General features: G+C 45.4%; 1 pseudogene across 1 annotated transcript; it reads left to right on the forward strand.

Moving 5' to 3' along the window:
- Positions 1-375: 375 nt before the first annotated feature.
- LOC110294797 (glycerol-3-phosphate dehydrogenase 1-like protein pseudogene) lies at positions 376-3712 on the forward strand (annotated as a pseudogene). The gene is made up of 2 exons (XR_002377978.2): positions 376-450; positions 2312-3712. The product of XR_002377978.2 is annotated as a glycerol-3-phosphate dehydrogenase 1-like protein pseudogene (transcript).
- Positions 3713-24013: the final 20301 nt, after the last annotated feature.

Genomic DNA, 24013 nt, shown 5'->3' on the forward strand with positions numbered 1-24013 from the left:
TATCGATAGATAGCTTGTTTGCTTTTATTGCTGATTAGCACTCTAATATGTTTTTGCTTTTGATGGACTTTTTTGAGTACTTCCACTCTAGAACTATTTTAAGAGATTCACTATGATGATCTCTATTTGTAGAATTGCATCCTCATGTCTCTTGTATAAATGCTTGGGTGAGGATCATATGATAGGTCATGTTATTATTTGACCCTAAAATGTTCTCAGAAGTCTCATAGAGTAAGGGCTCCATGCCAGTTGATGGGCTTTGGGGACATAATTGGATCATAATGGCTCTAACCTTATCAGGGGACTAAGCCATTTATGACATCATAGTTGAGTGAACTGTTGAAGGTAGGGCATATTTGTAGGATGTAGGTCACTGGGGAATATGACTTTAAAGGGTATATCTTGTCCCTGGTCCCTTCCTCTCTAGCTCTGCTTCCTCGCTGTCACAAGGTGAGCTCTTTTCCTCCACCATGCCCTCACCTCACTACAGCTGTAGGAGTAGCAGAACCTCCTCACCATGATTAAGTCTCTGACAGCATGAGCCAAGAGAACCTTGCCTTCTCTTGGGTTTTGTCACCCACTTTGAGACAAGTGGGTGGCTTGCAGAGTATATATTTCCCTTTTCATAATTACCAGGCTCCTCTGGAGGCATCTCTGTGGGTGACTCGTTACCCTGGGATGGACCCTGTGTCTTTATATCTTGTTTGTTTTAATTTTAACTTGTTCCCTCCAGGACTAGAGATTGAACCCAAAGGCTCACACATGCTAAGTAAGCAGCCCTACTGCCCAACTAATATTCTTAACCCTTAAAAAAACCAAACAAACAAGCCGGGCATTGTGGCGCACGCCTTTGATCCCAGCACTCAGGAGGCAGAGGCAGAGGCAGGTGGATTTCTGAGTTCGAGGCCACCCTGGTCTACAGAGTGAGTTCCAGGACAGCCAGGATGATACAGAGAAACCCTGTCTCGAAAAAGACAAAACAAAACAAATCAAAACACCCAAACAATTGAGTGTGGATGAAGAGATAGATCAATTGATAAAATGCTTTCCAGACAAGCATGAGGATCTGAGTTTCTATCCCACACTGAAAGCCTGTGTGATCCCCTCACTGGAAAGACAGAGACGGAAGACCCTGGGGCTTGCTGGCCATCAGTCTAGTCCATTCAGCAAGCTCTAGATCTAATGACAGATACTGTCTTCTTAAATAAGATGGAAATCAACTGAGGAACAAATCTACTGTTAACCACTGGCTTCCACACACATGCACACACTATCTCCAAAAGATAAAGACTATGTGTGTGTGTATATTGTATCATATATATTATATTATGTTATATAATTATGTCAAATAATTATATAATTTAATATAATACACAATGCTATATATATTATATTACGCATATGATATTATATATAATGTTATTATAATGTATAATTGCATATTACATATAATTTATTTATATATTTTATTATATCGTATATAATATATCATATATTACACAATATTACACAATATATCATACTATATATAATACTGTAATAATAAATATATAATCTATAATTATATATAGGATCTCTATATATATAGTTCTGGCTGGCCTAGAACTTGCTATGTAAAACAAACTAGCCTCCAGCTCACAAAGACCCACATGTCTCTGCCTCCTGGGTGCTGGGATTAAAGACTTGCATCACCACACCTAGCACACACACACACACCTATATGTGTGTGTGTGTGTGTGTGTGTGGTCAGGGGTGGGGATGTAGCTCAGCTGATAGAATATTTGTCCAGCGTGCATGAACCTCTGGGTTCAATTCCCAGCACCACATGAACATGGTATATACCAGGCATGCTGATACATACTTACGAATACAGCATTCCAAAGGTGAATGGGACTGTCCAAAGTTCAAGGCTAGCCTAAAACACAGGAGGCCTTGCCTCAAAACAAATTATCCATAAACATGTTGCAATCATAATTATGCTTTTAAAAAATCATTATTTTCTTAATTTTATCAAATATGCAAAGTTTAAACATCAAATCACCTTATAAATGTCCTTTGATTTGGCTTCATTCATTTATTTTGAGTCATGGCTTCAAACTCTGTTTGGAGCCAAGGCTGACCTTGACCTTCTTATTCTCCTGCCTCTACCTCCCCAGTGTTGGAGTCACTCGCAGGTATTTACTAGCACATCGGTCTTAGCAGTGCTGGGGCTAGAACCCAGGGCCTGGTGCACACTACCCAAGCACATTACCAACTGAGCTACATCCAGCCTTCCTTTTTAAAAATATGTATTTATCTTATTTGTTTTCAGATAGTCTCTCTCTGTAGCTCAAACTGTCCTTAAACTTTCAGCAATTCTCCGGGCTGAGCCTTCAAGTGCAGGAATTACCATCATGAGCCACCATACCCGGGTTGTAAATGTCTTTTTTAAGCAGACAGGGAGGCAGGCTGGGCAGGGCACCTTCAGACTAGATCAAACAGGTGGTAGCCAGCAGCCAGCTGGGAAGACACAGTCCCCACAGCAGGATATCAGCCTGGAAGTGGTGGCTGAGCCTCTGAAGGTGAGCATCGTGGGCTCAGGGAACTGGGCGTCAGCTGTTTCAAAAATCATTGGGAACAATGTGAAGACCATGAAGAAGTTTGCTTCCCCGGTCAAGATGTGGGTATTTGAAGAAATGGTCGATGGGAGGAAGCTGACGGACATCATCAACTGTGACCATGAAAACATAAAGTACCTGCCTGGACACAGGCTGCCCGAGAATGTGATGGCCACCCCAAGTCTCAGCCAGGCTGTGCAGGATGCTGACCTTCTGGTGTTTGCTTTCCCACACCAGTTCATTCGAACCGTCTGTGATGAGATTGCTGAAGTAGTGCCCAGGAAGGCCCGGGGCCTCACCCTCATCAAGGGCATAGACGATAACCCTGACAGCCTGAAACTTATCTCTGACATCATCCGGGAAAAAGTGAACATAGACGTCAGTGTGCTGATGGGGGCCAACTTAGCCAACGAGGTGGCGGCAGAGTTCTTCTGTGAGACTACCATTGGCAGCAAGGTGCTGCAGAATGGCCTTCTCTTCAAAGAGCTGTTTCAGACCCCCAACTTCCAAGTCACTGTGGTAGAAGATTCAGACACAGTGGAGCTGTGCGGGGCTCTAAAGAACATTGTGGCCATGGGGGCTGGCTTTTGTGACAGCTTCTGTAGTGGAGACAGCACCAAGGCTGCTGTCATCCGCCTGGGCCTCATGGAGATGATTGCTTTTGCCAGGACTTTCTCCAAGGGTCAGGTGTCCATAGCCACCTTCCTGGAGAGCTGTGGGGTGGCCGACCTCGTTACTACCTGCTATGGGGGGCGGAACCGAAGGGTAGCTGAAGCTTTCGCCAGGACAGGGAAAAGTATTGAGGAGTTGGAGAAGGAGATGCTGAAGGGACAGAAGCTGCAAGGGCCACACACCTCTGCCCAGGTGTACCGCATCCTCAAGCAGAAGGGGCTGCTAGACAAGTTTCCCTTGTTCACAGTTGTGTATCAGATCTGTCACGAGGGCAGACCGGTCGCAGAGCTGATACCCTGTCTGCAGAACCACCCAGAGTACAGGTGAAGGCAGCCGGGGCCGGCCAGAGCTTGACCTCATCCATCTCAGAGACGCATGGAAGCCAGGACGTGACAGTGAGACGGTTGCCTGGCTAAAGAAAAAAATACAGCTTGATAGTTGGATCAGGGTCCTGATGAGATTCGGTGTCATTTCTTGTGACTGTGTATGCATGTGTGTCAGTGCGGCAAGTGGGGAAGCATGTGGGTCTTTGTGGGTGTGATATGTGTTTATGAACAAATCATGAATCTAGCATGAGTATATGGTGTGTATGTATGTGTGTGGTCATATGTGTCGGCTAGGGGGCGGCATATAGGTCTTTGTTGGTAGGATATGTTTTTACATACATATGTGTGTTCATGAACAAGTGCATGATGTGGTGTGTGTGTGTAGAAGCTGGGTCGTCTGTTAGTGCCCTCCATGCCTTGCTGGCTTTCCTACTTTAATGGTGACATGCTCCTCCATGGGGAAGGACATCCTCTCTGTATGACTTGTGTGATGTCAACAGCAATTGACACTCAGCAGTGGAGTAGTATCTTCAGTGTTTGATTTTGTTGTGCCAGCTCATTTTTTTGTCAACTTGAGACACACTAGACTTACCTGGGAAGAGGGAGTCTCAGCCGAGGAACTGCCTCCATCAGATTTTCCTGTTAACATGTCTATGGTACATTCTCTTGACTGATCACTGACGTGGGAGGGTCCAGCCCATGGTGGATGGTCCCACCCCTGGGACGTTGGTGGTTCTGGTTTGTTTAAGAAAGCAAGCTGATCGGGGAGTGGTGGCGCACACCTTTAATCCCAGCACTCGGGAGGCAGAGGCAGGCAGATGTTTGAGTTCGAGGCCAGCCTGGTCTACAGAGTGAGTTCTAGGACAGCCAGGGCTACACAGAGAAACCCTGTCTGGAAAAAAAAGAGAGAGAGAGAGAACCTGGCCATGTCATTTTTGGGGAGAACTGTGGGAACACTTAGAACTCTGGGCTAGAATGGCGGCCACGAAGTGCTCAGCATAGGAAACCAAGCTGAGGGTAGACATCATGCAGACATGAAGGCCTGGCCTGTGACAGGTCAGAAGGAAGCAAAGACCCCATTGGGGGTTCGCCAGGCTGCAGCACTCAGAAGGCAGAGGCAAGTGAATCTCTCTCCGTGAGTTCAAAGTCAGCCTGGCCTATAGAGTTCAAGGACAGCCAGGGCTACCCAGAGAACCCCTGTCTCAAATATAGCTATAGATGTAGATGTAGATATAGATGACATAAATATGGATATATCATTTAGGGTAAAATCTTTTGGAAAAGTATTTCCCCAGGATCAGGATACAGAGGGGGGCAAGGCTGCAGTTTTAGCTGGTGGCTGAACTCGGTAACTTATAAGAGTTTCCCCCATGCTCCTGGTTTTAAAGGCATGAAGGGGTATTGGCAGGTATGGTGTGGAGCTGGCCTGAGCCCATCAGACGAGATGTGCATGCTACAGATGACAGAAGTAGAGAGGTGGACCTATCCAAGTCCTTTGGAAACCAGACAATTTGTAAGTCCCAGACATCAGACACTGAACTATTCAAAATGGTTGGACTCTAGGTTTGCTCTGATCTGACTGTGACTGTGCCCTCATTATTCTTAGAGTATGAAGTATGATAACTTTTATTTAATAGGAGCCCAAAGTTAAGAGACTAAAAATTTTAAAGACTGTGCCTCTTCTTCTCCCCACGCCCTCCCCCACCCCCTTAATTTTTTGAGACAGGGTTTCTCCGTGTAGCCCTGGCGGTCCTGTAATTTTCTCTGTAGACCAGGCTGTCCTTGAACTCAGAAATCTGCCTGCCTCTGCCTTTTGAGGGATTAAAGGAGTGTGCCACGGCTCCCCTCTGACCGTGGGACCTTAAAGTTGGACTATGCTTTATATTGTGATTTAACATGAAGTCTTAGAGGTAAACAAGAAAAGTGAGATGTGTGTCAAGCTGACAAGGGGTCCATTATACTGGGTAGTTTTTTTTTTTTTTTGTCACTTGGGAAGAGGGAACCTCAACTGAGAAATTGCCTTCATCAGATTCGCCTGTGGGAATGTCTGTGGGGCATTTTCTTGATTGATGGTTGCTATCAGAGAGCCCAGGCACTATGGGCTATGCCCACCAGGCAGATGGCCCTGGATTATATCAAACACAGACACACATCAGGAAAGTAAGCAAGGTTCCTGCATGGCTCCTGCTTTTTGACCTGCTTGAGTCCTTGCACTGAATTCTCTCTATGATGGACTACAACTGTGAGCTGAAATACCCCCCCCCCCCGCAGCGCCCCCGTTGCTTTGGGCCATGGTGTTTATCACAACAATAGAAAGAAAATGAAGCACAGTGGCCCTAGTGCTTTGACTGCCTTCCTAGCTTTGCTTTTATTGATGGGAGGAGGAAGCAGGGCTCTTGGAGTCCCCTCTTTCCTAAACCTCCATCATTTCTCCACACCCACTCTCATGAAGAACAGTTAGTATCCCTCAGCTCTTCTGTCCTAACACGCCAGATCCACTGGCCTGTGCCCCGGGGTGTGGACAGATGCCTGCAGACGGAGGAGGAATGGGTTGATGCGGTAACAGACTGGCACCACTCTGCAGCTGTCCTTGTGGGTAACCGGTTCCCACCGGTGAGCGAGTAAAACTGAGGTTGGGTGGGGACAAACTGTCTTGAACAGGAACAGGGGGTGAAGGCATGTCTACCCCTGACCCAGCCACTCACCTCTCTCATAATCTCATAATCTGCAGTTTGTGGCTCTCAAACACATCAGGGCCTAACATCACGGGCCTTGCAGGCTTGGATAAAGGTGTTTGCAGACAAGATTAAGTTAAAGATGTTGGGATGTTGTCAGAGAGTGAAGAAGTCTGGATTGCCCAGGTGGATTTTACATGTCACAAAGAATGGCCTTGAAAGACAGATACTCTGAGGGCTAACTGGCACTCTCTCTCTCTCTCTCTCTCTCTCTCTCTCTCTCTCTCTCTGACACACACACACACACACACACACACACACACACCACACTGTAAAAAATGTCGGGGAAAAGTTTCTTGTTTTATTGAGTTAGGAACTGAGATATTTAGAGATGAGCAGGGGCCCAGACTAAGGTCTAGGGAAAATGGGTTTGCCTTTTCACCGTACTATTCTGTCTGCTTTTGTATATATAAGAATTTCTCCTTGGGAAGCAATGCCTTCCCCATTCTAGGAGAGAATTTACTTGAGACTTGCTGCCGCCGGCTGCGCGGGCTCTGGCGCCACGTAGCGTCAATGTCAGGAATGACACCCTGGGGCGCTCTAGACTCACTTGGCTCTGCTTGGCTCTTTCGCTGGCCAAGTTGGAGCGAGGCAGCGAGCCTCAGGCCCACTTGTGCTGCCCGGCACCATAGAAGTCTGTCTGGCACCCTGGTCTGGTCCAGGCAGGTTCTCCCAGGTGCGTCTAATCATCAGGCCCCATTACCGTCCGGACCAGCATAACTCTTTCCATCTCACTGTCTGAAGATTCTTTTTTTTTTTTTTCCCCCACTGAGACAAGGGTTCTTTGTGTATCCTTGGCTGACCTAGACCTAGCTCTGTAGACCAGGCTGGACTCAGACTCTTCAAACTCTACCTACCTCTGCCTCCCAAGCGTACCACCACCACCACTGGGCAGAAGACTTGCTTTTGAGTAGATCTGGAGTGTAGATTGAAAAGAAAGACTCATTACATGGCATGTGACAGTGGCGTTTTTTGACTGGTTGGAACCTACGTGCATGTGAACATAGTATGACCTGCTAGGTGGATTTCCTTCCATGGTCTGGGCAGCAGGTGCTACGGATACGTTAAGATCCATCCTGGGGCTGGTGAGATGGCTCAGTGGGTAAGAGCACCCGACTGCTCTTCCAAAGGTCCAGAGTTCAAATCCCAGCAACCACATGGTGGCTCACAACCATCCGTAACGAGATCTGGCGCCCTCTTCTGGAGTGTCTGAAGTCAGCTACAGTGTACTTACATATAATAAATAAATAAATCTAAAAAAAAAAAAAAATCCATCCTGTATGGTGAAGCTTGCAAGCTGGGATGCATGCTGCATGCAGCTCAGCTTGTAACGACCCCAAGATGCGTGTACTCACCACACCCTGAATCGGGAGACCTTGCTGAGGTCTCCGGAAGGTGGTGCCTACCTCTGGCCTGGTCCAGATCTGTCTGTAACAGTCAGGTTCCTTATCTGAGACTTGTACAGATATACAATGCCCCACCCATTTGTGCAGCCTGAAACCAGTAACACCACAGGGGTCAAGGGGTCTCAGGCACCAGGTACAGCCTGCAGGCAAAGTCCATACTCATACCAGCCTTACTCAAGAGCTGCAAGGCAGGGAACCTAACTTAGGGGTTCTCTGAGACCCTTCCTGCTGTCCCTGATACAGTCTAAGTCTTGGCATGAGAAGGAACCTCAGAGCCACTAATGGAGCAGAGCCAGTGTAGGGGTGGGATTAACCCATAGTTCCCCTCCACAGGACAGGTGCAGACCCCTGAGACAGACGCTCCCATCTGAAGGTCACCTACCTACACACCCTCAGTCCTGGGGCCTTTACAGGGTAGTATCCAGTTGTGGAAAGATGTGTGTGTATGTGTGTGTGTGTGTGTGTGTGTGTGTGTGTGTGTGGCAGGGTTCTGTTTGCAGAGTGGGACTTAACAACTGTGGTTAACTGTGTTTTAAGCTTGGACAGAAGGGGCAAATAATAAGGATGGTCACCCTAACTCTCCAGGTCAGTCCTTAGGCCCAGTCCCTCCCAGCGACAACAGGAAGGTCTCAGAGAGGCTGGGTTTCCACTAGCCATAAAGATTGCAGGTAAGTGAATCGTGTAGTGTGTGCTCTTTGGGGCTGGATCAGTTTCTGCAGGCTACTGTGCCTGTCCCATGCCCCGCCCCTTTGTGTACAGATCCTTTTTTTGATTTGGTTTGTTTTTGGTTGTTTGTTTTCTTTTGGGTTTTGTTTGTTTGTTTTTGAGTGAGGGTTTCCCTGTGTGGCCCCGGGTGTCCCGGAACTCACTCTGTTGAGCAGGCTGGCCTTGAACTCAGAGATCCACCTGTCTCAGCCTCCCGAGTGCCGGAATCAAAGGCATGTACCACCTTACTTGGATTTTATTTTTAATTTTTAAAGTGTCTGTGTGTGTGTTCACATATGTGCGTACATGCAGGTGAGCATGAGTGTACAGTGTCTAGATGTTGATGCTGAGTGTCTTCCTCATAAAATTTTGAGACATTTTAAAATGTTTTGTTTTGTTTTGAGACAAGGTTTTTCTGTGTAGCCCTGGCTGTCCTGAAATGCTCTATAGTCTAGGCTGGCCTTGAACTCAGAGACTTGCCTACCTCTGTCTCCCCAGGTACTGGGATTAAAGGCATGTGCCATTATACCAGGCTTGTTTTTATTTTATTTTATTTTGTTACTTCTCTGTGTATATGGGCATGTGGGTGCAGTGCGGGTGTCTGGAGGCCAGAGCTGTGAGACTCTCCCTGGAGCTGGACTTAAAGGCAGCATAAGTCCTGGGAATAGAGCTCGGGTCCTGTGCCAAGGCAGAATGTACTCAGACCCATAAGCCATCTCTCCAGCCCCTTTCCAGCTTACTTTTGGAATAGACTCACCTAGAACTGGCCAACACCGGCATCCTCCTGTCTCAGCCTTTCTGGTGCTGGGATTACAGGTGCATGCTACCATGCAATGGGTGCTGGAGTCCTGAAACACATGGCCAGTGTAGATGTGGCATCTGCTGTGCTAGAGCTCAAAGTTGCCACACTGTGGGCTGGGATGCTGTCATCGTTTGCTTTCTATTTCTGTGATAAAATCATGACCAAAAGTAATTCACGGGAGGAAAGTGCTGCTTGGCTTACAGGTCCTGACCGCAGGCTCTCGGAAGGAAGTCAGGGCAGGAGATCACACAGGGCAGGAACCTGGAGGCAGGAACTGAAACAGAGGCCATAGAGGGGTGCTGCTTCCTGTAGCTTGCTCAGCCTGCTTTCTTATAGCATCCAGGACCTGCCCCAAGGTGGCCCCACCCACAGTGTGCTAAGCCTTCTCTCCACAATCATCAATCAAGAAAATGTCCCACAGACTTGCCTACATGCCAACCTGACAAAGGCGTTTTCTCAGTTGAGGCTCCCTCTTCCCACATGACCACCGACAACAAACCGCCGAAATCCCTCTGGCCTTCCTTGGCCCCGTGACTCTGTTCTCACTGCCACTTTATCTCTGAGAAAGGATGATTCTAGTCCAGTCCTTGCGGATTTCACGTCGTTCGCATCTGCAGCCTTTTAGGTTATTTAACTTGTAAATTTCCTGAAATGACTCCAGCTCATGACTCCCAGAGTCCTGATTGCAGCATTTAAATTTTTTAGTATTCTGCATACCATGTCTGAGAGGTGTGGGTGCCACCCTCACCAGGGCAGCCAGAGGCACGAAGAGCACAGATGGGCACGGCATTGCTTGCTTCCCTCTTCGCTCTGTCAAAACACCTCACAAAAGCGGCTCAAGTGCAGGAGGATTTATTTGGCTCGGGTTTGCCATCCAGTGCACCATGACAGGGTGACAGGAGCCAGAAGCAGCTGGTCACCGTCCATCCTCGGTCAGGAGCAGAGTGAGTGTCCCTGCTCAGCTCACGTCCCTTGTTGCCTTTATTCCCTGTTTTCATTGTGGGGCCTGACTCCATCATGAGGTGACATCCACATTCAGGGTGGGTCTTTCCTCAGAGAAACCTCTCTGGAAGCATCCTCACAGACAGCTCCGACGTGTATCACCTAGAAGACTCTCAGACCTGTCTGGTTGACAAGGAAGGTTACCCATCAAGGGTGTCGGCCTACCCCATCCTCAGTTGTACTTGGGACATCTGGCAGGCTCCTCCTACACCACTGTAGCCATAATGGTGCTAGGTTCAACATCAGAGTAACTGCCCTTCTTTAGTAAAGGGCATTTGCTACATGTGGCCACACTTCCCAGCCCCAATGGGACTGTGTGTCTGTGTGTCTGTGTGACCCTCTCATACTCACCCACTCCCTCCTCCCTTGGAAGACAGATCAGTGTGGAAAGACGTGTGTCTCTACATCTCTCTCCTCCCCCATTAAGGGAGGATGCCCGTGACACTGCCCTTCAATCTTCAGGCCCCTCACCCCCAAAACCCAGGGCTATAGTTCTCTGCTAAGAACACTGGCTCCTCCTTCAGGCCTAGGGGGACTCACTATGGTCGCTCCGCGTCCTGGCCTCTCTAAGTCCCTAACAAACCTCCTCAGACTGACACCCGGTAAGCACTACTGCCTTGTGCTCTCAGGGCTTGGGGGTCAGGGACAATGACGGGGCAGAGGAGGGGCAAGTTGTCCCTGCTCTGCCAGACTGGAGTAAACTGGGAAGCCTGGAAGAGAAGAATGTGTATGTTCTGTCTGTCTGTCTGTGTGTCTGTGTCTGTCTGTGTCTGTGTATGTCTGTGTGTGTGTGTGTCTGTGTGTGTTTCTTGTCTGAGTCTTTGTGTGTGTGTGTGTCTGTATGTGTGTTTGTGTGTGTCTGTATGTCTGTGTGTGTGTCTGTGTGTGTCTGTGTCTATCTGTGTCTGTGTTTATCTGTCTGTCTGTTTGCCTGTCTATGTGTGTGTGTGTCTGTCTGTGTGTGTGTGTGTCTGTCTGTCTGTCTGTCTGTGTCTGTGTGTGTGTCTGTCTGTGTCTGTGTGTGTGTCTGTGTCTGTCTGTCTGTTTGCCTGTGTGTGTGTCTGTGTTGTGTGTGTGTGTCTGTGTCTTTGTGTCTGTGTGTGTGTCTCTGTGTGTGTGACTATGTGTGTGTGTCTGTGTGTGTGTCTGTGTCTATCTGTCTGTTTGTTTGCCTGTCTGTGTGTATGTCTGTGTTGTGTGTATCTGTGTGTGTGTCTGTCTGTGTCTGTGTGTGTGTCTGTCTGTGTCTGTGTATCTGTGTGTGTCTGTTTGTGTGTGTCTGTGTCTATCTGTCTGTCTGTCTGCCTGCCTGTGTGTGTCTCTGTGTGTGTCTGTGTGTGTGCCTGTGTCTATCTGTCTGTCTGTTTGTCTGTGTTGTGTGTGTCCGTGTCTGTGTGTGTGTCTGTCCGTGTCTGTGTGTGTGTGTCTGTTTGTGTGTGTCTGTGTCTATCTGTCTGTCTGTTTGCCTGTCTGTGTGTATGTCTGTGTTGTGTGTGTCTGTGTGTGTATGTGTCTGTGTCTTTGTGTCTGTGTGTGTGTCTGTGTATCTGTTTGTGTATGTCTGTGTCTGTTTGTGTATGTCTGTGTCTGTGTGTGTGTGTCTGTGTCTATCTGTCTGTCTGTTTGCCTGTCTGTGTGTGTGTCTGTATGTGTGTCTGTGTCCGTGTGTGTGTCTGTGTCTGTGTCTCTGTGTGTGTGTCTGTGTCTATCTGTCTGTCTGTTTGCCTGTCTGTGTGTGTGTCTGTATGTGTGTCTGTGTCTCTGTGTCTGTGTGTGTGTCTGTCTGTGTCTGTGTGTGTGTCTGTGTCTGTTTGTGTGTGTCTGTGTCTATCTGTCTGTCTGTTTGCCTGTCTGTGTGTGTCTCTGTGTGTGTCTGTGTCTATCTGTCTGTCTGTTTGCCTGTCTGTGTGTCTGTCTGTGTGTCTGTGTGTCTGTGTCTGTGTCTCTGTGTCTGTGTCTCTGTGTCTGTGTGTGTCTATGTCTATGTCTGTGTGTGTGTCTGTTTCCGTGTCTATGTCTGTGTCTGTGTGTGTGTGTCTGTGTCCGTGTGTGTGTCTGTGTCTGTCTGTCTGTCTGTGTCTGTGTGTCTGTTTGTGTATGTCTGTGTCTGTTTGTGTGTGTGTGTCTGTGTGTGTCTGTCTGTCTGTCTGTCTGTATTTGTGTGTGTGTTATCTGTCTGTCTGTTTGCCTGTCTGTGTGCGTCTCTGTGTGTGTCTGCGTGTGTGTCTATCTGTCTGTTTGCCTGTCTGTGTGTGTGTCTGTGTGTGTGGCTGGGAGCACGTGGAACCATCTTCTCTCACATATGGTCTGGCATCTGGGGCTGACAGTCAGCCAGAACCTTGCATATGGCCTTTTCACAAGCTTTGTGTGTACCAGCTGGCTTGGGCTTCCTCACAATCTGGTGGCTGAATTCCCAGAGACAGGGCCCCAAGGACAGTACTGGAGGAGTCCGTGTGTATTTATTTATGCTGCAGCCTGGGCAGTTACATAGTGTCCCTTACACCATGCCTCCTAATGTCAGGAAGCTAAGATTGCTACTGTAGTCACTCAGACTGACCCAACTACAAGAGGGGCTCCAGCATCCTCCAATCATTTGTTTGCCCAGCGTGGCTATTCTGCAGCTGCTGGGAACACTGAAAGGGTGAGTTTCTGGCATTTTCTTCGACTGGACAGATGAGTTTGCCTGCAGAAAAGATTTCCCTAGATCTGTGAAGATAAGTATTTGATGATGCAGGAGGAGCTGCAAGTTATGGGCCAGCACCGACCCCAGAGGAAGGAGGCCAGAGGAAACCCATATCCTTCTCACCTGTTTGTGGGTGGTAATGGTGGGGAGACCATGCCTGCACCCCTTCAGGAGAGAGTAGAATTAAAGGCAGTGTGTATTTTTCTTCCTTTTCAAATGAAGAGGCTAATTTGAGCGCATGGTTTCAGGAAGTCAAAAAGCCACAGCTGGCAATGACCTTGCTAGCAGAGTCCCGTGGGACACCCTATGTGCAGCAATCCGGATGTGCTCACGAGCTCTACTCTCGGTTTCTTTCTAAACCACTTCTTTCTTTTCTTTTTTCCTTTATAGGAATGCAATGTTTTGTAGAACTTTAATGCTGCCTTTTAACTGCTGCTTTAAAAGTTGTTTTTGCAATGTTTTAATTAGTCAGAAATTATAAACTTTGGATATGGGGTGTATATCAATGGTGTCATACTTCTTTTGTTGTCTTTAATTCACCTTGAGATTAATAAGCCCTGAAATAGAAGCTGTAATAGGGCAGAGCTCATCCTGACACTAAGAGGCTGCTCTGAGAGAACCTTTAGCTCTCACAAAGGCAGTGACTGACTAGTTCAGGACAGGGGTGAAATTTAACAGAGACAACAGAGCAGCTTTGGGGTTTTGTTTTTCCCTTGAGGTTCCGGTGACCCATGCTACCATCTCGCCAGCAAGAACGCACGCAGGACACTCGGATCCTTCTGCAGTAAAGCTTTAATACATCTCGAGAGATAGATGATCAGCTTCAGGAGAGGAGACCCAGAGAGCAGAAAACCCTTCCCTTATATAGGCTGCGAAGTACGGTTGGAGACGTGCACCACCCAGATTGGCTGCCCACCATCAGCCACGGGAGAGGCAGGGCTCAGGTAATGGAAAGATACCCTGAGGCCTGCGCACACTTTACCACGAGCAACGGATGTCAGCGCCATCTTGTAACGGCGACTGTGAGGGCGGCTCCTCACATCCCGGGAACTGATGGGTTGCTGGAGAATCCAACCAGTCAGTAGGTGAACATGAAGCTGGAGTTTGAGATAATTGTGAGCAACCTCGCATGAGTGCCTGCCTATGTCTAACTACAGGAAAGGAACACCTCATTCAATGATATCTAATCACTAGAGGAGCTGAACATCACTGCGCATGTGTGTGTGTGCATGTGTGCGTGTGCGTGCATGTGTGCTTACTTCAGAGGTCAGATTGATGTAGGGGGTCATTCTTCACTTGCGATCCAGCTTGGGTTGTTTGGTTTGGTTTGGTTTGGTTTGGTTTTCTGAGACACAATCTCTCACTGGCCTGAATATGGCTGGTCAGTGAGCCCAATAGATCCACCTATCTCTGCCTCTCCAATGTAAGGATTACAAGCATATACCTGATGCCCAACTTTCCCCAAGGCTTTAGAATTCAGGTCTCCTCAGCTCCTTGAACATAATTTTAAAGACAAAGCCTGTGGTTCTTATTATCAGGTTCCTCTTTTATTTAAGAATGTCTTCAGAGGCTGGGTATGGGTGTACACACCTTTAATCTCTGCACTCGGGAGACAGAGGCAGGTGGATCTCTGTGAGTTCAAGACCAGTGTGCCCCACAAATCAAATTGCAGGACATTTAGAACTACATAGACAGATTCAGTCTCAGAACAGAACAGAACAGAACAGAACAGAACAGAACAGAACAGAACAAAGGGCTTTCAGGGTTGAAGAGATGGCTCAATGGCTAAGAACACTGTCTCTTCTTCCAGTGGACTCAGGTTCTTATCCCAGTACACATGTGGTGGTTCACAACCATCTGTAACTCCAGATCCAGAGGACCCAGTGCTTTCTTCTGGCCTGTGAGGACACCAGGCATAGAAGTGGTGCACAGACTTACATGTGGGCAAAACACCCATGCACATTAAAATAAATGAATACAACTAAAATGGCCTTTGTAAGACAGAAATTGAGGGGTCCTGCCCATGACTGTCAGCTCACCAGTGGATGGTTGAGAACCCTGCCTGGCATATAGTAGCCACTCTGTAATTGGGAGGTTGTCAAATAGATGGTGGATGCGTCGGCGTGGGGCTTGGTGTGGGTGTAATGTTCTCTTCAGTTCTGTTATCTTTTCCCCTTCTGATCCCCCACACACTCCTCTGTGTGTGTGTGTGTGTGTGTGTGTGTGTGTGTGTGTGTGTACAGTTTAACTAATCCTGCTCAGCTCAAGTCTTTCCGTTTTCAAAGGCTCTCAGGGAATACCTGAGGAAGGGTTTAGCTCATTAGCTCCTTCACTTGGGCCACTTGGGCTGTGAGCCAAGATAAGTTCTGGTGCTCACCCTCAGAGGAGCCCTAAACTCACAACGATTCCAAACTGGCCCTGCCAGAGGTTTTTGTTGTTGTTGTTGCTTTGTTTGAGGGGGGGGGGGCGTTGTTTTGGTTTGGTTTTTGGTTTTTGTTTTTTTCTGAGATAGGGTTTCTCTGTGTAGCCCTGGCTGGCTTGGAACTTGGTATGTAGACCAGGCTGGCCTGGAACTCAGAGATCCATAGCTTCTGCTTCCCACGTGCTGGGGTGAGAGGCCTGGGCCATCGCTGCTGCCACCACACAGCTAGTTTTTTTTTTTTTAATTGAAAGTAGATTAACTTTTGTTTCAAATGATAATCCTGATTATGGTCCCCCCCCCTACTCCTCCTAGTTCCTCCCCACCCCACCTCATCTGAATCCACTCTGTTTCTGTCTCTCATTAGAAAACAGCCTTCCGGGGGATAATAATAAAATTAATTTGAATTAAGTTAAATTAAACAGATAAGATAAAAACAAAACCTAGCACGTTGGAACTGGACAAACAAAAACAAAAACAAAAAAAACAGAAGGGAAAAGAGTGCGAGGGAAGGCACAGGAATCAGAGACCCACTTGTTCACACGCCCAGAATCCCATATAAAACATTAAACCATAACATGTACACTGAGGCCTGGTGCAGACCCACTAGGCCCTGTGCATGCTGTGTCAGTCTCTGTGAGTGCTTTGCTCAGTTGGCTTAGAGGCCTTGTTTCTCTGTATAGCCCTGGCTGTCCTGCAACTCACTTTGTAGACCAGGCTGGCCTTGAACTCAGAAATCTGCCTGCTTCTGCCTCCCGAGTGCTGGGACTAAAGGTGTGTGCCACCACAGTCTGGCTGAATTCTTATTTCAATATACTGCATCTTTATGGGTTGCATTGTAATTCCTCGAGGCTTTGTGGATTCTTCTCGCCTGGAACTACCCTTTTTTGCTGTTATTGTAGGTTCCAGACTGGACTCTTCTGACGGTTCTTTATTCTGATTTAAAGAATCCTCTAACCTCTGTTCTGTATCTTGTAACCCAGAATTCCATTTTTCAGTCCTCTAAGTTTGATGTATTCTGATATCTTTCTTAAAGAGGATATATAAAATTTTAATCATTATTATGTGCATGCTGGCAAATGGAACAAAGTCACATGGGATCCAGGTGCGTTGTGCCATTGTGTTTTCCATTTTAACAGAAAATATTTTTCTTTTTAATCTCTAACTCTCTCCTTAAGGACTTTCAAACTAAATATTTCTTCCTATGATTTTTTTTTATATTCAGTTTCTTTTCTTTTTTATTGTTTTCAAACTTATCAACCTCACCAGTTGAGAAGTTTGGTGTCTTTCAGTCCCATTGAAGCTCTGTAAGAACACTCTTCTGGCCCTTGTGAGTGTTAGCCGGCTCCTGAGGCTGGCATGTGTCCACCCTCTCCCCTTAGGTCAGCCTAGCAGGCTGCTGTAGCCGGTTTGCTAAAGATCTGCCTTCTTCAAGTCAGTCCCTTCCTTTCACTGGACAGTCACAGGCTTTTCCTGTGTGGCCCTGAATCGGGCTGTTTACCTGGAGTGAGATTTTTTACCATTCTCTGGAACCATGCTGGGCTTGGGAGAAGCCGCGGCTACTGTGCCCTTAGCCTCTGGTCCAAGAAACTTCCTATGGTACAGCACTTCCTATCTGTTGAAAACTTCTTAGCCTTGGGCGTGTGTGTGGGAGGACACTGGAGTTGGGGATTCTTCATCAAGTCAGAACAGACCTCCCCCTGACTTACTTCCCTCTTCTCGACACCTCTGTTTCCTCTAAAGTTTCTCACCCTCCAGTCTTAGGCATAATATTGTGGCCAGGCTGCCCAGTCAGCATTCCTCCAGGGACCCTGCTATATCTGCCTCCTAGGGCTGGGATTAGAGTGTGTGCCATCGTGGGAGTGGCTCTTGTTTTGTTTTTTTTAATAGATTTATTTATTTTATGTATGTGAATACACTGTAGCTGTACAGATGGTTGTGAGCCATCATGTGGTTGTTAAGAATTGAACTCCAGCCCCGCTCGCTCTGGCCCATAGATTTATTTATTATATGTAAGTATACTGTGGCTGTCTTCAGACACACCAGAAGAGCTCATTACGGGTGGTTGTGAGTCACATGTGGTTGCTGGGATTTGAACTTAGGACCTTCGGAAGAGCAGTCAGTGCTCTTAACCACTGAGCCATCTCTCTAGCCCCCCCCCCTTTTTTTTTTTTTGGATGTGCTCTGGAGACTAAACTCAGGTCCTCCAGCTTGTACACTAAGTTACGAGTTACGATCTGAACTATGCAATGCACCCAGAGTATCAAGTTCTAGTCTATTTCTTAGGTTTCCTTACATAGCCTTGGCTGTCGTGGAATTTATCATTTATACCCAGCTGACCTTGAACTCCAGAGAGCCACCTGACTCTGCCCCACAAGCGCTGAGATTTAAAGACATGCAGACCATGCCCTACTTCTCATGTTATTTTTATCTAGCAAAGGGTGCTGAAGAAAATGACAATGATCCCAAAAAGGGCATAAGAGGAAAATCTTCTGGCACTTGCTACAGCTGGCAAAACAGAGCTTCAAAGGTGGCTGTGACAGCAGGTGACCTGGCGGTTGCAAGGGGATGGGGGTGCGTCACAGCAGGGAGAGAGGTGTTGTGGGAAATATATGTATATATTTTAAACTGGCACATACCCGCTCTTGTACCGTCAAATCTCTACCCCAGGAGTCTGGCTGGCCTGCCCTTATCTCATGGAGACTCTCTGGCCCAGAGCTCCAGAGACATCTCCACCCAGTCGCTAAGTTCCCACTGGCAGGTCGTTATCATGCCAGCCCCAAGCTTCAAATTCCCCCACGACCTTTGTGCACATCAGGTGAACCCATGCTTTGCTGCCGTACCTTTCTCCCTGGAACCCAGTGAATAACGGTAAGAAGAAAAACACCACACAAACTTAGCTCAGAAACAACAGTAACTCAGTCTCTGGGCACAGCAACTAAAACCTCATCTTCCAGCCAGGCGACGGTGGCACGAGCCTTTAATCCCAGCACTTGGGAGGCAGAGGCAGGCAGAGTTCTGAGTTCAAGGCCAGCCTGGTCTACAAAGTGAGTTCCAGGACAGTCAGGGCTACACAGAGAAACCCTGTCTCAAAAAAGCCAAAAACAAAAAACAAACAACAACAACAACAAAAAACCTTATCTTCTAGCTACATCTTGCCCTTAGGCTATACCGGTTCCAAAAACTCTCTCCTCCTTCTTCTCCTCTGTCCAACCTGGAAGTCCCGCCTACTTGCCCAGAGATTGTCTCCTTTATTCATTAGGGGACTGGTTCACAAGAAATCACCCGGTTTTGTGACTCCTTGTCTGCAGCCCCTCCCAGGAGAGTTAGCATCAAAATACAAATAACCACAGGCCCTGCCACAATTAGGAGGTTCAACTTCAACCTGAACCCGGATAAGTGTGGATGATGAATAAACAGCAGGTGGAGCTCAGTGGATAAAAAATGACCGCCTTTGCAGCGGGGCGTGGTGGCGCACGCCTTTAATCCCAGCACTCGGGAGGCAGAGGCAGGTGGATTTCTGAGTTCGAGGCCAGCCTGGTCTACAAAGTGAGTTCCAGGACAGCCAGGGCTATACAAAGAAACCCTGTTTCAAAAAAAAAAAAAAAAAAGAAGAAGAAGAAGACCAAGCGAGGCTGGAGAGATGACCCAGTGGTTAAGAGCATTGGCTGCTCTTCCAGAGGTCCTGAGTTCAATTCTCAGCAACCACTTGGTGGCTCACAACCATCTGTAATGGGATCCGATGTCCAATTCTGTTGTGCCTAAAAGACCACTACAGAGTACTCATAGACATAAACTAAACAAATGATAGATAAATAAATCTTTTTAAATTTTTATTTATTTATTTACTTTGAATATAGTCTTTTGAATACAGACTTAAAGGTGCTTCTTATCATGTTAAAAACATCTCTGTTCAATCTGTATTTATAGTTGTAAACCTATAACTCAAAGGCACGAGTCTACTCCTGTTATCTAACAGACACCTTTTTTCTGAGATATGGATTTCAATACAATGAGAATCAAGAGTGTTAAGACTTGGACCCGCCTGTCACAGATCAAATGAACTCCACATAATACACCTCCGTATTCTGATCCAATCCAAGTATAAATGATATAAACTAACATATCATAGAGGTTAGAAATTATATGCATTGAAACATGTATATAAATCTATATTTTATTCACATGACCCATCCTTAATAACTACACACATATTCATGCATGCATGTATATATAAAAATTATCCACATTAAATATAAATTATACATCAAATATAAATACAAATTATATACATTGAATATGATTTATATATGTCAATATATAATATATAGTAAATATAAGTCATGTACTAAATATTATATACCTTAAGTGAAAATTATATACATTAAATATTAGTTGTATATGTTAAAATGTAAATTAAATATGAGATAAATATATAAAATATGTTATATATTTTATGAAAATAAATTCTACACATTGAATATGATTTATATTTGTTAATATACTATATATGATAAATATAAATCATATGCATTAAATATCAGTTGTATACTTTAAATGGGAATTATATACATTAAATGTAAGTAAGTCATATGTGTTAAAATATAAATTAAATGTAAGTTAAATCTGTAAAATATAAGTTATAATCTATATAATATACATAATTTTGCATGTTCTCAAGTACAGGGAATTATGGAATGAGCACATGGAGCTCTAAAAAAATCAGTTACAAAAAAGAAAGGGAAGATGTATGCTCCTTCACCACAAAATTTTATTTTCAAGTTTTTGACCTTGGATACCAAAGGGACTCTCTGCTGCTGAGTGTCTACGTACAGAGCACCCTCTGCCGAATTGGCATGAGTCAGCAAGAGCTAACAAGAGCAATAGGGATGCCAAGAGAATTTCTCTACAGTGCCTTTCTCAGTGAAGTAAGGATCAGCAAAGATGAAGATGTGAGGCCAAGAAGTGCTGCAAAGCTAGCTGTGCAAGCCTCCACCGCTGTCCACTGAGTCCTATTCATACTCCCTCCAAACGTTAAGTGTACTCCCTTGGGTCTTGCCTAACCACGTGAGTCTGTATCAACAGACATCACTCTGCCAATTGGCCTGAGTCCAGGGAAGCAGCAAGAAGCCAACAGAGCACCCTCAGAAGTTTTGTGGTGTGTTTCTTTCTGTGAAGTCACGACAGGTGGAGCTCAGTAACACAATGTGAAGTGAACCTACATGCAGTTGTTAGAGACCCTTTCATGTGTTTGCTTTAGCAAAACATCATATGACATAACTGAGTTTCCAAAGAAACCAGAAGTTCCCACTTCACCCCACCTGAGTCTGTGAGCTGTTGCCCTTATTAATAAGTCTTTCAGTATGTGTTTATAAACTATTCCTGTCTGAGATTGGCATTTGTGTGGTTTGTAGAGCGACTCCTGAACCCCAACTATCTAGGATTTAAATTAAGTCAACAAAAATCAACCACAAACTCTAAATGACTTTCATAAGCTATTGGAAGACAGTAACTGGTTATAGCCTACTATTGGATTAACTACTTAAGAGTTGAGTAATTTGGCCAGGTGTGATGGCGCACGCCTTTAATCCCAGCACTTGGAAGGCAGAGGCAGGCAAATTTCTGGAGTTCGAGGCCAGCCTGGTCTACAGACTGAGTTCCAGGACAGCCAGGGCTATACAGAGAAACTCTGTCTCAAAAAACAAAAACAGGGGCTGGAGAGATGCCTCAGCGGGTAAGAGCACTGACTGCTCTTCCGAAGGTCATGAATTCAAATCCCAGCAACCACATGGTGGCTCACAACCATCCTTAGTAAGATCTGACGCTCTCTTCTAGTGTGTCTGAAGACAGCTACAGTGTACTTAGATATAATAATAAATAAATCTTAAAAAAAAAACCAAAACCAAAACCAAAAACAACAACAACAAAGAGTTGAGTGATTTGTTACAAACTTTACAGGGTGATTGCTACTTAAACAGTTAAAGACAATTAACAGCTGAGCAAAAATTGCAGGATTGTGGACTGCCTGGATTCCAAACTTGATGGTACTTTGGTACTTTTGTTATCTTGCCTTCTACCCATTTCCCATTGGACTTTATGCATAGGAAAGACAATATTTTAGGATGGATCTTCTTAGCACATAAACAGAGTAAAAAAACTAAAAACGTATGTTGAAAAAGTTTCTGATCTAATTGTAAAAAGAAGAATAAGACTTTGTCAATTATCAGGAACAGATCCAGCAGAAATCATAGTACCATATACTAATGCTAAATTTATGCTCATTACTGGCAATTAATGGAGATTGGCTAAGGATTTAACAATTATTTGTGAGAAATTAACATCAAATATCCCCAAAACAAACAACTGTTTATAAAAAAACTAATTGGATTCTCCCTCATATAGTAAAAAGGACACCAAATTCTGAAGCTCCTACATTTTATACTGATATAAATAAATCTTAAATGGAAGTCTATATGTCAGAAACTATAAGTAAATGAATTCAAAGCTCATATGCTTTGGTTTGATAATCAGGTCTATATGCAATTCTTATGGGGTGTTTTGTTTTGTTTTGTCTTTTTCCTTTGAGACAGGGTTTCTCTGTGTAGCCCTGGCTTTCCTGAACTCACTTTGTAGACCAGGCTGGCCTCCAACCCAGAAATCCACCTGCCTCTGCCTCCCAAGTGCTGGGATTAAAGGCGTGTGCCACCACCATCCGGCAATTCTTATGGTTTTATTAGTTTTTTTCTAAACCTAACAATATAATTACTGACTTATAGTATGCAGATAGGGTTGTGTTATATATAGAAACAGCTGAACTTATTCCTGGTCATTCAGAATTAACATTATTATTTATACAACTGCAAGAGAACTCAAAACATAACTTATCTATTATATATCAATCATATTTGATGTCATATGGGATTGCCTGCTTTAATGGCACAAGGAAATGAATTACTAATAGGAAATATGCTAGAAGCCTCAGAATTTCATTTAAAAAAATCATGTTAACAGCAAAGTTTTTAGGAGAAATTTCTTTTTATTTCTTGGCAACAAGCCAAAGAAATTATTTTTTTAAAAAAAGTCCCATTTGTAGCCTGGAGAGACGGCTCAGGGGTTAAGAGCACTGACTGCTCTTCTGAAGGTCCTGAGTTCAAATCCCAGCAACCACATGGTGGCTCACAACCATGCATAAGGAGATCTGACGCCCTCTTCTGGGGCTGTCTGAAGACAGCTACAGTATACTTACATATGATAAATAAATAAATCTTTGGGCCAGAGCAAGTGGGGGTCGGAGCGAGCGGGGTGCGGGAGAGAGAAGAAAAGGTGTCTGAAGACAGCTACAGTATACTTACATATAATAAATAAATAAATCTTTTTTTTTTTTAAAGAAGTCCTACTTGTTCTCTGTTTAATCAAGTTTCATTACCGGCTGGAAGTAAATTATAACAATACCCAAAGAAATGAAATTTGGCAGGTGAATGTGTTTGACTTTGCAGAATTTGGGAAACTAAAATTTATACATCATACCATTGATACATATTCAGTATTTCAATGGGTTTCTGCTTTGAGATTTGAAAAGGCTGATTCTGTAATTGCACACGTATTAGAAGTGATGGTGTCTTAGTCAAGGTTTTATTGCTGGAACAAAACAGCATGACCAAAAATCATTCCAGATCTCCAGGTCACAGTCCATCATTGGAAGAAGAAAAGACAAGAACTCAAGCAGGACTGAACTGGGAGGTGGGAGCTGAGGCAGAGGCCATGAAGGCGCATGCCTCTCTTGACTTTCACAGCCTGTTCTCTTATAGAACCCAGGACTACCAGCCCAGGGATGGCACCACCCACAATGAACCCAAGGTCCCTCCCCCTTGATCACTAATTGAGAAAATGCCCCACAGCTGGATCTCATGGAGGCATTTCCTCAACTGAAGCTCCTTTCTCTGTGATAACCCCAGCTGTGTCAAGTTGACACACAAAACCAGTCACTACAGATGGCTATCATGGTGATACTCTCACAAATTAAGACTGATAATGCCCCCCATATGTTTCCATTAAAATGAAATGGTTTTTTGCATATTATGACATAAAACATATTACAGGTACACCATACAATCCAACAGGCCAAGCAGTTATAGAAAGCAGATGACACAAAAAGCTGACCCCCACCCTCCCCAATCTGTATGGAGACAGCCCAACAAACCAGCTGAAGGAGGACAGATTGTTCGGCAGACTGGCAGACTGGGAAACCCTGATGCTGAGATGGGCATCTCCTGAAGGACAATGATCAGGACTGCAGCTGTGAAGAATTATCGAGTCTATGGCTCTTCATAAGGACATTCAGACTGGTAAGTTTGTGAGACTGATAATTTTTTCTGTTGCAATCGTTAAAATGAATACGGTTTTTAGCTTAAACAGAAAGATGAAGTTTTATTCAACAACATGGCTGCTCAAGTAAGGGATCACACCCAAAGATCTTCTAGGTCTATATGAGCAGGCTGGAATGCAGATTTGCCCTTAGTACACACCTTTAATCCCTAACAATGAAAGTAAGGTTCGTTAGTAGAAGCAGCAGCCATGTTTGAAAATGATATCTAAGCCGGGCGTGGTGGCGCACGCCTTTAATCCCAGCACTGGGGAGGCAGAGGCAGGCGGATTTCTGAGTTCGA

The sequence above is a fragment of the Mus caroli genome, unplaced genomic scaffold (genome assembly GCF_978045245.1).
Source record: "Mus caroli unplaced genomic scaffold, Mus_caroli_1 scaffold_4, whole genome shotgun sequence".
Classification (NCBI taxonomy): Eukaryota; Metazoa; Chordata; class Mammalia; order Rodentia; family Muridae; genus Mus; species Mus caroli.